Source organism: Ambystoma mexicanum, chromosome 9 (genome assembly GCF_040938575.1).
Source record: "Ambystoma mexicanum isolate Mex_15411 chromosome 9, UKY_AmexF1_1, whole genome shotgun sequence".
Classification (NCBI taxonomy): domain Eukaryota; kingdom Metazoa; phylum Chordata; class Amphibia; order Caudata; family Ambystomatidae; genus Ambystoma; species Ambystoma mexicanum.
This window is the reverse complement of record NC_090931.1, coordinates 948,944,285-948,959,444: the sequence shown is the minus strand read 5'-3', so window position 1 is coordinate 948,959,444 and position 15,160 is coordinate 948,944,285.

The window sequence follows — 15,160 nt, the reverse complement described above, 5'->3', positions numbered from 1 at the left end:
TGTTCAGCGCCTCTGAGTAATAAAAGTAATGCTAGAAAAAGAGGGAAGAAATGGGAATTATTAACAGAGGAACATAATATGACAAGGCTAAATGGATATTACTTAGGCAACACTCATATGGCCTATACTTGTGTAAGTGGAAAATCAGCAGCCACCCTTGATTATATATTTGTTAAAAGACTTGGATTACAGTTAATTAGGGACATGGCAATAGCATATCGCAGTGACAGTGACCATCTCCCATTATGTTTATTATTAATACCCCTACCAATGTAAACCAGTAAAACGCAATAGCTACAAATGGGGACATAGCCATTAATAGCAAGGGGAATAGAATAAGATGGAACAAGCAAAATATAGATAAAGCGTCTAATGTATCAGAGTCTTTATTAACTACATTCAACGAGACTTATGGAAGTGTAAACAGTCGCACTGATAGGGAAGACATTTATTATAATTGTTTTTATTCAAACCGTTGTTTTATTAGTTTGGTCAACAAAATTTTACAACATTTTTTGTATATTTCGTAAATCTTTGCAATTATGTTTTGCATATAATTTCAACTTTTCATTTCATTTCATTACAATTGATTATGAGTATACGAGTCATTTAGTTACTATCTTAACAAAAAACTCTTAAGAATAATAAATAACATTAGAGCAGTTCATTACTGCGTATGATCATCTTTTTAAAAAACAATAATATTTATCACAATGGGTAAACCATTCCAATTAGACCCTATTTAGGAAAACGTCTTTGGCAGATTCTCTACTCTGCATAACACATTTAGACACACGTTAGTAAATGTACAGTTGCCAATATGAAAACATACAAATATAGAAACAAAGGGAAAACTTCCACTCAATGATATACAGACAGTTTGTGTACTGACAATTAACATACAAAATATTAATTCAGCCATTCCAAGCTTTGATACATGGTTTCAAGTTTCAGATTAATGATTGTTAAAAATCTACAAAGCGACAGGATAAGTCTTATACTGTTACCCCACATGCAAGCTAACCAAAGCCACTCTCTTTTGAATAAATTCATGGCTACTCCTTCTGTATCAAATATTTGTAGGCAGATTTTCTCAAAATATGGACAGAAAATGACTAGGTGTTGGTTGATTCAATCTGCCCCCATCATTACAGAACCTACAGCCCAATTGACTAGCAATTTTTAGAAATGAATGCCAGCATCGAATTCTTTCAAGGGTCAGCAGTTGATTTAATTTGAATCGGAGATACATTTCTCTAGCTTTATTACAGGGAAATTGAATTATGTAAGGTTTATTCGGTAATCCTGTAGTGCTAAATTTTGCCTCCTCTTTATACAAATTGAATTCAGACATTCCATTTAAGGTCTTACACCAATCCTGATCAAATATACGAAGTTTAACATGTATTAGTCTGAATTCCAAATCTGATGGTTTAAGTGCAATTTCAGCAAGTAAGGAAACCATGCGATCATAATATTTTGTAATAGACTGAAGGGGGGAAGCAATCAGCATCTGGCCCAGATCCTCATATAAGCAGTTAGTTGAAGGATATAACATTTTGGCTAAGTTTGACAATAGCCGCCAGTTATAGCGCGCAGACAAAGCTGTAAATCCAAGTTCCTGCCTCAATAGTATGTTGGGGATAGACTTAGCTAAGCGCAGAGCCCCCTTCCATAACCATCCTTGAAGTTGATCAAGGAAACTATCAATGTCTACAAGGCACATGTCTAGGGCAAACAGAAGTACTGATTCAACTTTAAGGATATACAATTGAATTAATGGAATTAGTGAACATTTGCAGTACTTCACATAAACCATTCGCATTTGGGTTGCAAGGGGAGCCGCTTTTTTGTTCAATGTCTCTTTCCACATTGCCAAAGAATTTGAGTCTGAGATTGCATAGCCAAGCTATCGAATCGAAGGGACTATAGCAATTGGAAAATCATCAATAGTCCATTTATATGGAGAATATTCCCTCTTGAGATTCCTGAATACCACAATGTTTGATTTTTCTACATTGCAATGAAGATTGTGGTTGCTACAGTAAGAGGCGAATAGTGACAATTTGGCTTGAAGTTCCCTAGGGGTGCAGTCAAAGATCACAATATCATCGGCGAAAGCTAGCCAATGGATTTTTAAATGACCAAGCCTCGCCGGATATGAGATCTGCTTAGCCCAGATGTCGCTTATACCACATAAATATAGATTGAAGAGGGTGGCTGCTAAGTTGCATCCCTGCTTCAGACCAATATCGATAGTAATGGCATTAGTGGTTGCACCCGCATTGTTGACTCTTACAAGATAAGAGGTGTTTGCATGGAGTTTAGAAATTAAATGTATGATATAAGGAGGTATGTCCATGGATGCCATTTTTTCCCAAAGCAGTGCACGTATCACGCAGTCAGAATCGGATGTAAGATCTATTAATGCCATATACAAGGGACCAGAATTCTGTACTTTTGCTTTTGCTAGGAGATGGGCCATTATTGTTGCATTAAGTGCAGTCCCCATCCTAGCCCGAAACCCAATTTGGAACCGTGACAGGATTTTGAGCTGTTCGATCACAGTTTGTAGCTCGCGAAGCAGTAGAATGGCAAAAACTTTAGCGGCGGTATCAATTAGGGCAATAGGTCGGAAGTTGGAAGGGTCAGATCTTAAGCCCTTTTTATATATAGGAACAATAATGGAAGATAACCAGGAAAAGGGAATAAATCCAGTCATTAAGATGTTATCAAATTGTTTTTTTTAAGAATCTGAGCCCCCATTGCTGGATTTCGTTTGAGGACACAGGAAGGAATGCCATCTGGGCCAGCTGCGCTGGAGTAGTTCAGTGCGTGTATCGTATTTTCAATATCAAGTACGGACCATAACGAGAAAGAACGGATTACCGAACCAGTATTCGAACCAGTATTCTTTAAACCTCGATCAGCAAACACTACAGGGAGGGAGATTTTTTTTTCAAAAAATGCTTTCCAGGAGTCCGCAGATATCATTGATGCCTGGTCTGTTGGTAGTGCCATGGAACCCGCCCTGAGCATAGCCCATGTAGATCGTCTGTCTTTGTGACAAAAGGTGCAAAAATGTTTTGATTATTCAAGTTATACATGAACTGTTTGTGGTTTCTGCATTTATTGCGATATGTATTAAGAATGGGTTTTTTCCCTCAGAAATTCCTCCCATGGAAGAGAAGCTTTTCTAAGTTCGTGCAGAGCCGTGTACTTGATTTGTTTAGCTACAGAAATTGTGTTAGTATTGGAGTATTGTGATAAAGGCAAAGGAACATTACACCTCTCTCGATTGTTACATTAGTTATAATGTTAGATAACCTGCAGAGTTCAGCTTGCGCAGAACAGTGATAGTGAGGGAATCTGTAGTGATTCGAGAGTTGTGTAGTAATCATGTCATTCATTTTATCACAAAGTTTTGTAGACCAGGGAATTGACAAACCGGGATGATCCCCTTCCATAAAAGAGTGTTGCTGATCATTACCAAGCATGGCCACATCGACCTCTAGATTCAACTGGATTATGAAATAGTCACTACAACCAGGATCGTAAATAGCAATTTTACTAGATATTTGCTGCAAGTTCGCTGAAATAGCAAAATAGTCAATACAGGAAGAGGCCATACCTCTTCTCCATGTATGACAACCATCACTAGCATCAAAAGGAAGAAAATCAAGTTCCCAAGGTCCTAGTCTTGCCAAAAAAACCATACCTATCCACTGCCAACTGCCTAACCCTTGCTCGAGCATTAGTGCTGTCGAAATTGGACTATTGCAACGCACTATACTTAGGGGCCAATAAACATACGTTGCAAAAGATTCAAACACTACAGAACAATGCTCTTAGAGCTGCCTTAGGAATTCCAAGAAGGGAGCATATTTCAGAGGCTAGAAGACAATCCAACTGGCTCTCCACAGCGGACAAAATCAAACTCAAGACAGCTTCTCTAACTTTCAAAAGTATCAACCATCTAGCACCCAAATACCTAGCTGCTAAATTCAACAGAAAAATCTCCACTAGACCTACCAGAGAAGCATACTCCAACCAGTTAGTGATACCCCCATTTAAACTAAGTACGGCCGGAGGAAACAGCTTCCCGGTCAAAGCTGCCCAACTTTGGAACTCCCTCCCGCCCGGCCTGAGATCTACCCAATCCTACGCTCTCTTCAGATCTAACTGTATCAACTGGATCAAAGAAAATGACCGATAGTCCCGCCCTACACTAACATAACTACTGTCCTACAGACGTACTATGCACATAATTATATACTCTCTATCTTCCTACTGCATATTTCCTGTACATATTATGTTATATGTTTATATTATGCACATTGTATATTCTCCCTACTGTCCTGCATTATGTAATTTCTACGATGTATAACCACCACTTGTAAGCATGCGTAACCTGTAAAGTTTAAAGTATCCTTGAACAACGCGTCCGGTTACCCTCGGGTTTGGTGCGCGCTATAAATAATAAACAAACAAACAAACAAACAAATTGACCTCTATAACTCACTTGATATTGACCATCAGTAATAACATTGTACATATTCAATTTTAAGCAATCGGCATTACAATCTCCTCCCAACAGTATTCCACAAGTTGGATATAATGCTATAACTTCATCAAAAAGATTATCATGCTCTTGGAAGACAGTTGTTATTTTAAGTAGTGCCGGATTGTGATAGAGAGAGACAATGAGCAAGGGATCATACTGTTTATCATTTAGTGTAACCTACAAGGCCAGTGTTGCCATGGATTTATATTCTGCCAAAATATGTATTTTTAAATTGGTATTTACACAGATGGCTATACCGCCATATGGCCTCCCAGAAGGGCCTTGTTTAGCTTTAATTTGGTAGACAGTATATCCAGGCAACAAAAGGCCCTGCTCACACATAGTTTCCTGGCATAACATAATATCACATCTAATGCCTAAGTGCACATGATTGATCCATGTACACAAGTTTCTAAAACCACACGAATTCCATGACAAAATGGATAATGCCAAAGGCTGGTTACTGGGGAATGTTGTCCATCGCTGGGTTTAAGGTAGTGGCTAAAACAGATAGCCAAGACCAGTCCTTGCTAATATTTGATAGTCCTACAAGCTGAGCGATTACAACTGCGTTAATGCCACCCTGTGAATCGCCTAGATTTGTCTTTGGCGAATTTGGAGTGATGACCGGAATTGGAGTTTCATTAAAACAGATCGCATCATCGACAGAATCAAAAGGATGCGGCATCAGGCCAATAAATCGTAATTCTTCCATGTATTGCATCAGCAAGTTAGTGATGATGGCTGATTGCACTTTGCACACCATACAATTATTCTGAATTGGTGGCAGAGTGACCCACTCAATGTCAGCCGTATTCAGTGTGCTTAATGCTGGAATTCTGCTAAATGCTTGCAACAAGGCAGAAAGATTAAGGCGTTTAATTCCATTTTTATCCAAAATAATTTCCCAACCTATGATAGTCATAGAGTACTTGCTCGTTTCACCCATACCAGCATCGTCCCCCCTTTGATGCTTTGGAGATTGGGACCGTTGACCTTTCTTAGAGTTCTCCAGTGCAGAACCCTGCGAATTGGGGAAGTTGCTAGCAGACTCAGGGCAATTTTCAATATTTTGCAAGTGGAACGGCACATCAGTAGGTACCGAAACCAATCGGGGTACGTCGTTGGCAAGATCTGAATTACTGGTGGTGGATGTCATAACCACCGCCTTCCCTGCTTGGACAGTTTTATTCTCAAGGGGTTTGAAAAAGTTGGATAAATGAGTTTGAGAAGAGGGCTGTGATTTGCCTTCTGTATTCAGACGAGTTGTTGGGGAAGGAACATGGCCATAACTGCCCAAATTTTCGACCGCCCTAGAGGTTTTTTTGGGAATGGTTACACAAGGGCCAAAACCACCTTTAAGAGCAGTCTGTTCATCTGGGCTAAGATGTTGCAGGGCATTTTTGGATTCTACGGACAGTTCCTCGAAATTAATACCTTTTTGTTCATTGGTATATGACTGACCGTCAATATTCATAGAAGTTGTGTACTCATTAGACTTTGAGCTTTTTTAAATTTGTTTATTTATTTATTTTGTTCAGCAGTGCCTGGGCAAGGCACTTGTGCTGCAATCTTCCTGTCAGCTTTTCTTTTTAAGGCTCGAATGAAAAGTCTTTTTTCCTTCCTCGAGGTAAAATTATGCCCTGCACCTGTCGAGGGGACTTTGGTAGGTGCGGTAGCAGTGCTGGCAGTAATAGAATCGGTTTGAACATTTGCGTCCAACAGTTTTGTTAGGGCTGAGGGACTATGAGAGTGGAAACTTTGACAATCTTCGATGTTGCCTGAAAGAGATCCCACCTTCTGTTCGTCAGGTTCAGGTTGTAAGAAAAATAAAACCTGTTCTAGTTTCTCAGCATGTAGAGCGACCTCCTGGCATAGTTGTGCGTGAGTAAGAATATGACAAGATGTTTCAGGCAGTGGAGCAACTACAGTCTGGGCAAATGATTGAGGAAATGTGTAGATGACACGAGGTGCCTCCTGATTCGGTATTTCATGGACAGCAGCTGATATGACATTCTGTTTGCGTAGTCACAGAAGCATAACAAGGTGCAGTCGCTTTCAGAGGCGGCTGATCACCAGGTTCATGTCTGAGACTATCTGCAAATATAAATCCCTCCAATTTATTGATTTTTAGAAGAATCTGAGTCAAGGAGGACTTGCAATCTCTGATCTCATAATGCGTGTATTCATGTCCTCTATCTAATAAATTCAATATCCTTGTTAGTACAGGATAAGAGGTTTCCAGGGATTGCTTGTCCTCAGATGGCTCCAATAAATCAAAACCCAAAGGATGATTCAGGTGTTTTTTGCTAGGTGAAAATACAAGACCTATTGCAGGATCCAAAGCCGCAGTTGGGTTTGAAGTTGGAGAAGAAGGACAAGAACTAGAGTAGGGAAGATTCTGAGAGTTCATTTTGTGAACCTCTAAATGCAGGGGGGATATTGAAATCATCAGAGTCAACGGCTTCCTTGCTATGAATATGCACGTCGGCTCTCTTACAACTTGGAAGTGTGACAGGAGTGGAGGGACCTTCCGAGAGCCGTACCCGTTTTTCAAGTGCAGCAAGCACAACTGGAGCGAGAATAGAATTGTCAGAAGGAGAAGAGGTTAATTCCTCATTTGGACGGTTATCTGCAGAAAGTGGATCGTCCATGCGCATGCTAAGGAAGCTCTTGCGCGCGGGCTTTAAGGGAACATTAACATTGCTTGAAGTGGAAGTGCTAGGCAGAGAGGCATTACTGTCCGCTACAGCCGCTTGCGCACGTGCATAGGAAAATGCTACCTCATGGCGTACCAAATCCTGATCAGTAGTGGGGCCCGACATTGCAGACAAACAAGATACCTTACTGGGAATAGGCAGTGTCATTACCAACATGCTGAGACAGCGCCATTTGTTTCCTTAGTTGTGTTTTGGTCGTATATGCTTTTTTTAGAACAGGTGAGGTGAAGGCACGACCACTGCGAAGGCTAGATACCATTTATGATCAGTTTGCTACAATCAACCAAAAGCAGCCTTTAAACCGCAAAGAATGCAACGAATTTTGGAACACAGTGTTAGTACAGAATCACAATCTTTCATTAAGCAGGACCCGCCTCCTCACCCTCTCATCCTAACAGCCAAACAGCCACTTGCATGGCCACTTCGATGCGCGGTGCGCGTGCTTCTGATGTTTTGTAGGAAGTGAGGCAAGGCTGGGGGCTGGAGGAGGCGGGCGGGAGGCGGGACCAATCACCAGATTGGCTGAGGGAGAAAAAGAAGAGAAAAAGCAGTTACACTTGGGAAATGTGTAACAGTGTTTGAACTAAACAGAACGCTGCGGCGAAGCCACGGCTAGTATTTGAGCACAAGTGGCTCAAAGTAATATAAACATATAAACCACTTGTTCATTACTTGAATTAAGTCCAATGCTAAGTCCAGCGAGGCAGCAGTTTGTCAGGTCAGAACAGTTCACTGTGGGGCAGAGTTTCGGGGCAGCCCAACAGCCACTTGCATGGCCACTTCGATGCGCGCGCGCGATGCGCGTGCTTCTGATGTTTTGTAGGAAGTGAGGCAAGGCTGGGGGCTGGAGGAGGCGGGCGGGAGGCGGGACCAATCACCAGATTGGTTGAATTGAGTCCAATGCTGCTGGAGTTTCGCCGGCAAGAAACTTCCTCTTGCAGACGGCACGAGCAGCGAGGCAGCAGTTTGTCAGGTCAGAGCAGTTCACTGTGGAGCATTGTTTCGGGGCAGCCCAACAGCCACTTGCATGTCCACTCCGATGCGTGCGCGATGCGCGTGCTTCTGATGTTTTGTAGGAAGTGAGGCAAGGCTGGGGGCTGGAGGAGGCGGGCAGAAGACATTGTACAGGCCTTCGTTAGAATCAGTGCCACCATAAAAGACACCTCAATGGAGAAGCGTAAATACAAAAAATCAACTGAAAGAAGTAACAAGGTACAACTAGACGAATAATAAATGATCTTGAAATTACGGTTGTTAAACGCAATCTTAGGAAAGCTATTAGCAAAGACATTCATAGAGAGACCAGTCCCAATCCTGCAAGCGAAGTCGTGTTACGTGTTAGCATTACTGAAGCTGGTTGATTGATCATAAAAGAACACAGAATGGGAATTTGTGGAAAGGATTTGCCCAGTCTGCATTGGCAAAAGATACAAATCAGTTTTGGGAGATAATGCGAGGCACACAGCCACGCAGTCTACCCGTCATTGGTGCGACCGAACCTGACTGGGAAATACATATTAATAATACGCTGGGCTCAGATAAAGGTGAGATTGATACAAGCACAATGATAACTGATACTTGGAAATGTCTGTCAACTCCACATGAAATAGCGAATATCATCAGACATTTAAACAAGTCTAGAGCTTCAGGCCCTGATGGTATATGTAATGCTGTGATAAAAAAAACCGGGACAGGTGGCTGTATGGGCTCTACTATTTAATCATATTGGTACAGCAGGTGTCATTCCAGCAACATGGCGAGAAAAGCCAGATTTTGCCAGTACACAAAAAAGAGGCGATGAATTTCACTGCGAATAATCGCATGATGGCGATGATCGATGTCGCTTCAAAAATACTAGCTAAAGTACTGTTAATTGAATTAAATGTCTAGATTGATACACACAAGATACACTCTAACACAGCATGCAATCTACTGATATTAACAAGTGCAATAGAATATACGTGGGATCGAAGAAAGGCTAAAGTCTATGCAGCATTCATATAGATTTTTCCTCTGCGTTCGACACGATTCTAAGAGGGTGGTTGTGGAAAAAATTCAAAGATTGGAATATACCGAGTGGACTGTTGAAGATGTTAATTTTGCTTTACTCTGATACTTCAATTAGAATCAGGTTAGCTGGGGAAGGCAGACTATCAGCACCATTCAAAACTAGACGCAGAGTAAAGCAGGGCTGTGTGGTAACGGCTACCCTTTTTATGGACTGATTCATGGATTATTTGCGTTGAAAAAACGGGATTTGTGTGCCATTCTGCCCGCGAATCCCTGTTTAACAAATGGGGATTTGCGGGCAGAATGGCGCACAAATCCCGTTTTTTTCAGCGCAAATAATCCATGAATCAGGGCGTTAATCTTTACCTGTCAGACATGGGGATGGAATTTACAACTTCGGTGTTGTGCCCTGTGAAGGTTGGTCGCTACACTTTAAGCTGGCTAGCAGATGCCGATGACTTAGTTTTAGTCGACCACACACCCCAGGGTTTTCAGAAAGTAGTGGAACAACTTGGGTCGTATGCTGAAAAGAATGACTTAGTAATACATTCTGCGAAGAGTAAGACAATGGTATTCTCACAAGGTGCACGTAAAGCTCGCATTTACCCATCTACATTAAATGGGGAGATACTTGAAAACGTAGATATTTATAAGTATCTAGGGTTGCACCTACAGAGTAATCTAAAATGGGACAGACACTGGAATTAGACAACGAATAAATGTAACCATGCACTGACTGTGATTAACCGCTTTGTGTATAAACAACTGGGCATGTCATTTGAAACTGTCCTATTATTTTACATGACAAAAGTTAGATCCATCATATTCTATGCTGTTGAGATATGGGATGGGAATTATACAGCTATCTTGTGGAGATATGAAGCCAGGGCACTTCGCAAACTGTTTGCCCTCCCCTCGACTCTACCAGTCGAGTTAATCTACTTGGAACTAGAGATGGCTGGTATGACATATGACGTAACCAGGAAAATTATGAGTTTCTGCGACAAAATGTTACAAATCCAGAATTACACTGTGATTGGGGAATTCATAGATGCATTTCTATGTACTTGATAACTATCTCAAACTGGGTACTTTAGGGAAGTTTCTGTGCACATTTATAAAATGGGAAGAAGGATGCTGTGGTATGGGGCTGGACGGTATAGTTTATATGATAAAAAGCGGCATTAAGCAAAAGATGTATGTGCTTAGCAATGAACAGTATTTAACTAATCTGTTCGTGTTAAAAACCCATACCAATTTCTGCAAATATATTATAAGTAAAGAGAATAAGCCCCAATACATATCAGAATAGCCAAACAGTGCAATTGCAAGGCAATATCTAAGGCTTAAATTTAATGTGAGCATTGCCTTATTGACCAAAGGTGCCCAGTTAGGGATTCCATGTGATAAGTGCTATTGCAGGTTGTGTGATATTGATATCCCTGAGACTCGTGAACATCTCTTAATTGAGTGTGAAAGCCTAGCAGAGTTGCATTGGAAATATTTCAAAGAATACAATAACAAATAAGGTACTGCTGATTTTGCTAGAGGATGGTTTTTCTAAAAGGATGTTACCTAAATCTGATATATTATATAGTAAAATTCTATTTGAAGTGCACAGAAATTATGAAGATATTGACCTGAGACATTGGTTTTAACTTATATGCTCTCTATTGCGATTTTAAGTTTTTAAATTGGTAAATTGATTAAATTAATGATATAAAATGTTCACCAACGGTGCTCAAAGGACCGAACGCACTACATATGAGGATAAAAGGTCTGAATAACACGGAAAACTCACAGCGAATAATTGATACATCAATGGTGACAAAAATCGATTCAGAGAAACCATGGGGATGGCTAGCTGAGACCCTATCCTCAAAAAGGAAAAATTAGACCAAATGCCTTGATCTTCCACAAAAGCAGTGGATTGCCTCGTGGAACACTCGAGGATTTCGTCATTTGTTCGAACATGGCGGCAGACATTATCTGTATCCAGGAATGCTGGTTACAGGAGCCTCCCATCACAAACGGAGCCTCGTGCCTGTTGGACAAGGCATATAAAGGGCAAAAAGGAAGACTATCTGCACGTCTATTAACCATCATAAAAAACACTTTAAAAGGAAACATAGTGCAGATCACGACTCCATCTCTCCTCATCCAAATTATAATAATCCAAGAAGAAAGAATTGGGATGACAGAAAAAAACACTCAAATAATATTCAATCTTTATTGGAATAGTATGGCCAAAGATGCTGAAGACTTCTTGGACATAGTCACCAAACACATTGATGAGTTAAGAGCGGAACACCAAAGTGCTTCCATAATCATATGTGGTGAATTAAACATAGATTGTATTGGAAAAAAGAAAACAGAGGGCATAACTGGCCAAAAACAAAGAAAGGAATCACAAACACAAAACTGGTTGAGGGAGATGAAAATCCGCAACCTCCTACAGGTAAACAGAAACGTGAATGGAGACCTTCACGGAGATCCAACCTGGACATCGTACAACTCAAATACAACTTTGGATTCTTTTTTTGTTCACCGAGAAACCTTCAAAACAATGCATTCCTTAACGATATTACCAACAACTAAAAGTGATCATAGAATGCTCAATCTCACCTGCATCTGCCCAAAAAAACCAAAGTAATGGCAGCTCGGAAAATAAAGCAATGTGGGAAAATAACGTCAACTTGAACAATGGTTTAAACAGGCTGAGACTGTCACCAAAAATGATACCGACGCTCAAAAAACAATTGAGAATTGCCAGATTGCGACAGAAACAGGTGTTGAATATGGGGCTTGTCTAGCTGCCTTCAGAGAAACAAAAGGCACTAAATGAAGGCTAAAACTATCAGGCTGCATACATTTAATCCTGTGTTGGCAGAGAAAAAACACCAACTAACAAAAGATCTGAAGGCATTAAATAATCAGAAGGATCTGAATGTGACAAATAAAAGGAAAACATTGAAAAATGCTTATCGGAATTGGGTAAAATCACACAGAGCCCACCTTTTTCAAATAGATTCCGAACAAGTGCTAATGGCAACCAATAACAAAAATGCCAAATTCCTATCGTCACTACTAAACCAAAGGATAAACCTTCAAGGCACAGAACAGATCAATCCCATTCATGAAGCTAAATGGGTACAACATTTTGAAGAAATCTACAGCCAGTTGAATACAGATGTTGACCAAATACAAGGAAGTCCAAAAGAGACAGCATGGAACATAGAATTCAAGAAGACCAAATTCTGGGGCTTATTAATAAAGCCAGTACATCTCGGGCACCTGGACCTGACGGCTTTCACTAGCGCGATATTGACACAAGCCCCAGAAGTGTGGGCAGACATGTACCACGCCTTATTTACGAGAATTGTTAACACCAAACAGATCCCAGAAACATGGACGAAAGCAATAACAATTCCTATCTTCAAGAAAGGGGACAGGGCCAGTCCTGAAAACTATCGCCCAATATCACTACTAGATGTCATAGGAAAAGTCTTTGCGGGCATCCTCTTGAAAAGGTTAAAAGAATGGATAATAACATCAGGAAATTATGATCATAGGCAAGCTGGATTTGTAGAACGAGTAGACTGCAGCCTAAATTTATTGATACTCAACCTTCTGAAAGCGAAAACCTTGCAAGAAAACCAGAAACTATACCTAGCGTGCATAGAGTTGATCGACAGATTTTGTGGGCCAATATGGAGCGAAAGGGTTGCCCGAAAGATCAGGTAGCAGCAATCAGAGCACTCCTTACTGGTAGCTCCATTCAAGTGCAGCTAGATGAAAACGGCAACCTAGCCCATGTAATACCAACCAAAAGGGGCCTAAAACAAGGCTGCCCGCTGGCATCAGTACTTTACAACTTTTTTATCCTGGACATGAAAGATCGGTTCGAACCACCAAGATCCTGTTCGGCAAGACCGGGTGAAACCGCAATAGGCCAACTACTTTATGCAGATGATCTACTTATCCTGGATAAAACAGCTATCGGCCTACAAAAAAAGCTAGCTGCCCTAGATAAGTTTGTCGAAGAAAATAAACACAAAATAAATCCAGAAAAATCGGAGATCATTATAATCAAAAAACCAAGAGCAAAAGTACAAACCTCTTTCAAATGGTGCGTAGCAAATAAACCCATACCAATAATAAAGAGTACAAAATACTTGGGAGTGATCATCAGTGCTGACTGGAGCGATCAACCATGGATAATGCACTTGCAATGCAAAATGGACCAGCTAACAGCACAAGCCCTAACGTTAAAGAGAAGATTTTGTAAATTCTCGAAACAACCAATACTCGACTTTTACAATGGAAAGATGATTCCATCTATAACTTATGCTGGCGATACAGCCTTGAGAATACCGTTGGCAACATGGGACAAGCTTGAAGCCAGGTACCGGAAGAAAGTACTGAATATTCCGATGTGTGTACCAATGCGCGTAGTACGACATGAACTGGGGCTTCATTCTATGCAGGTACACATAGTGTGGAAAGCTCTATTGACATTCAGAAAGATAGTCTCCACAAATTGCCCTCCTCAATGCGAGATTTTGAAAGCTGAAAATGAAAGAATGCCATTTTGGCCTTTGAGTGCCTGGAAGAAAAAGTGCAATGAGATTCTGCAAAATCTGAATGTATCAATTGAGACTCTCTGTACTCAACCAAAGCGGGTTAAAATAGTACTTCTGTCTGCAGATTGGTCTCAAACGGAAACTGCCACAGCCTCCTCGAATGTCCATATTCTATCCAATCACTGTGGTTCCAAAATGTTTGCCCGGAAACTTGAAAAAGAGTGCTAACCCCAAACATCAGGGTCTGATTTTACGATTCAGACTCAATATCCTGAGAACAAAAACAAACTGAAAGAAATACGGAGAAGCAAGCGACAACATATGCCGGCTATGTAAGAAGATGAAGAAACCTTGTGGCATCTGACGCTGTTTTGCCCAGAGCTAAGATCATAGAGAGTAAGAATATTACAGACATCATTAATGCCAGCCTGCGATTTAGATCCTGATTTGTGGTGGACAGCGTTGTATGATGACCCAAATCAAAAGATAACAAGAGCACTTGGAATGTTTTTGGAAACGATGTAAAATACACTGTCAAGCAAATTATCACCGTCATAACAAGGAAGAAGGGATGTTTGTCTCAGGATCCATCCATACGTAGGGAACAATCCAAGATGTGCAATACACTGCCAAATCAAGGTATAGAGGACAATAAGATCGGGCAAAAAAAAAAAAAACAAGGGGAAACCCAGGGATCCTTGGTTTGGCTATGTAATGAGGGAATGCCATTTTCTTTTGAAGCAAATGTTTGTGCTCATTTACACTGAATGCTTAATAAAATAAAATAAAAATATAATAATGTATTATGTATGTATTTTTAATAAGGAATTGTATTATATTGTTGTAATGTTGTATACACAAAGCGTATTGCTAAATGTGTATTAAATAAATGAATTAATAATTAACCCGGAATTTACAAACGGGCCTTGGTTTTGTTCTTGTCATTAGTTTTGCTACAATACGAAAAGAGAGTCCAATGTAAACAGTGTAATTTTGCAATTTAACCCGCTTCGGCAAGCTGCAGCGTAAGAGCTGCAGCATATGAGCTGATTTAAATGGTAGGTGGCAAATGAAAAGTGCATCCCTACAAGGGGTTAGATACCCTCGTAGCTTGAGAAGCTGGTGCTGGAGCTGGCCCTGGAAACACTGGAAGCGCTGAGTGGTCGAACCAGCAGATGCTCTGTTGTGCGGCTCTTCCTCCCAGACAACCAACAACCACGAACACACACTGCTTGCACAGCACACACACTCTGCACTGACCACAGGTTTTTGTGTGCTGAGCT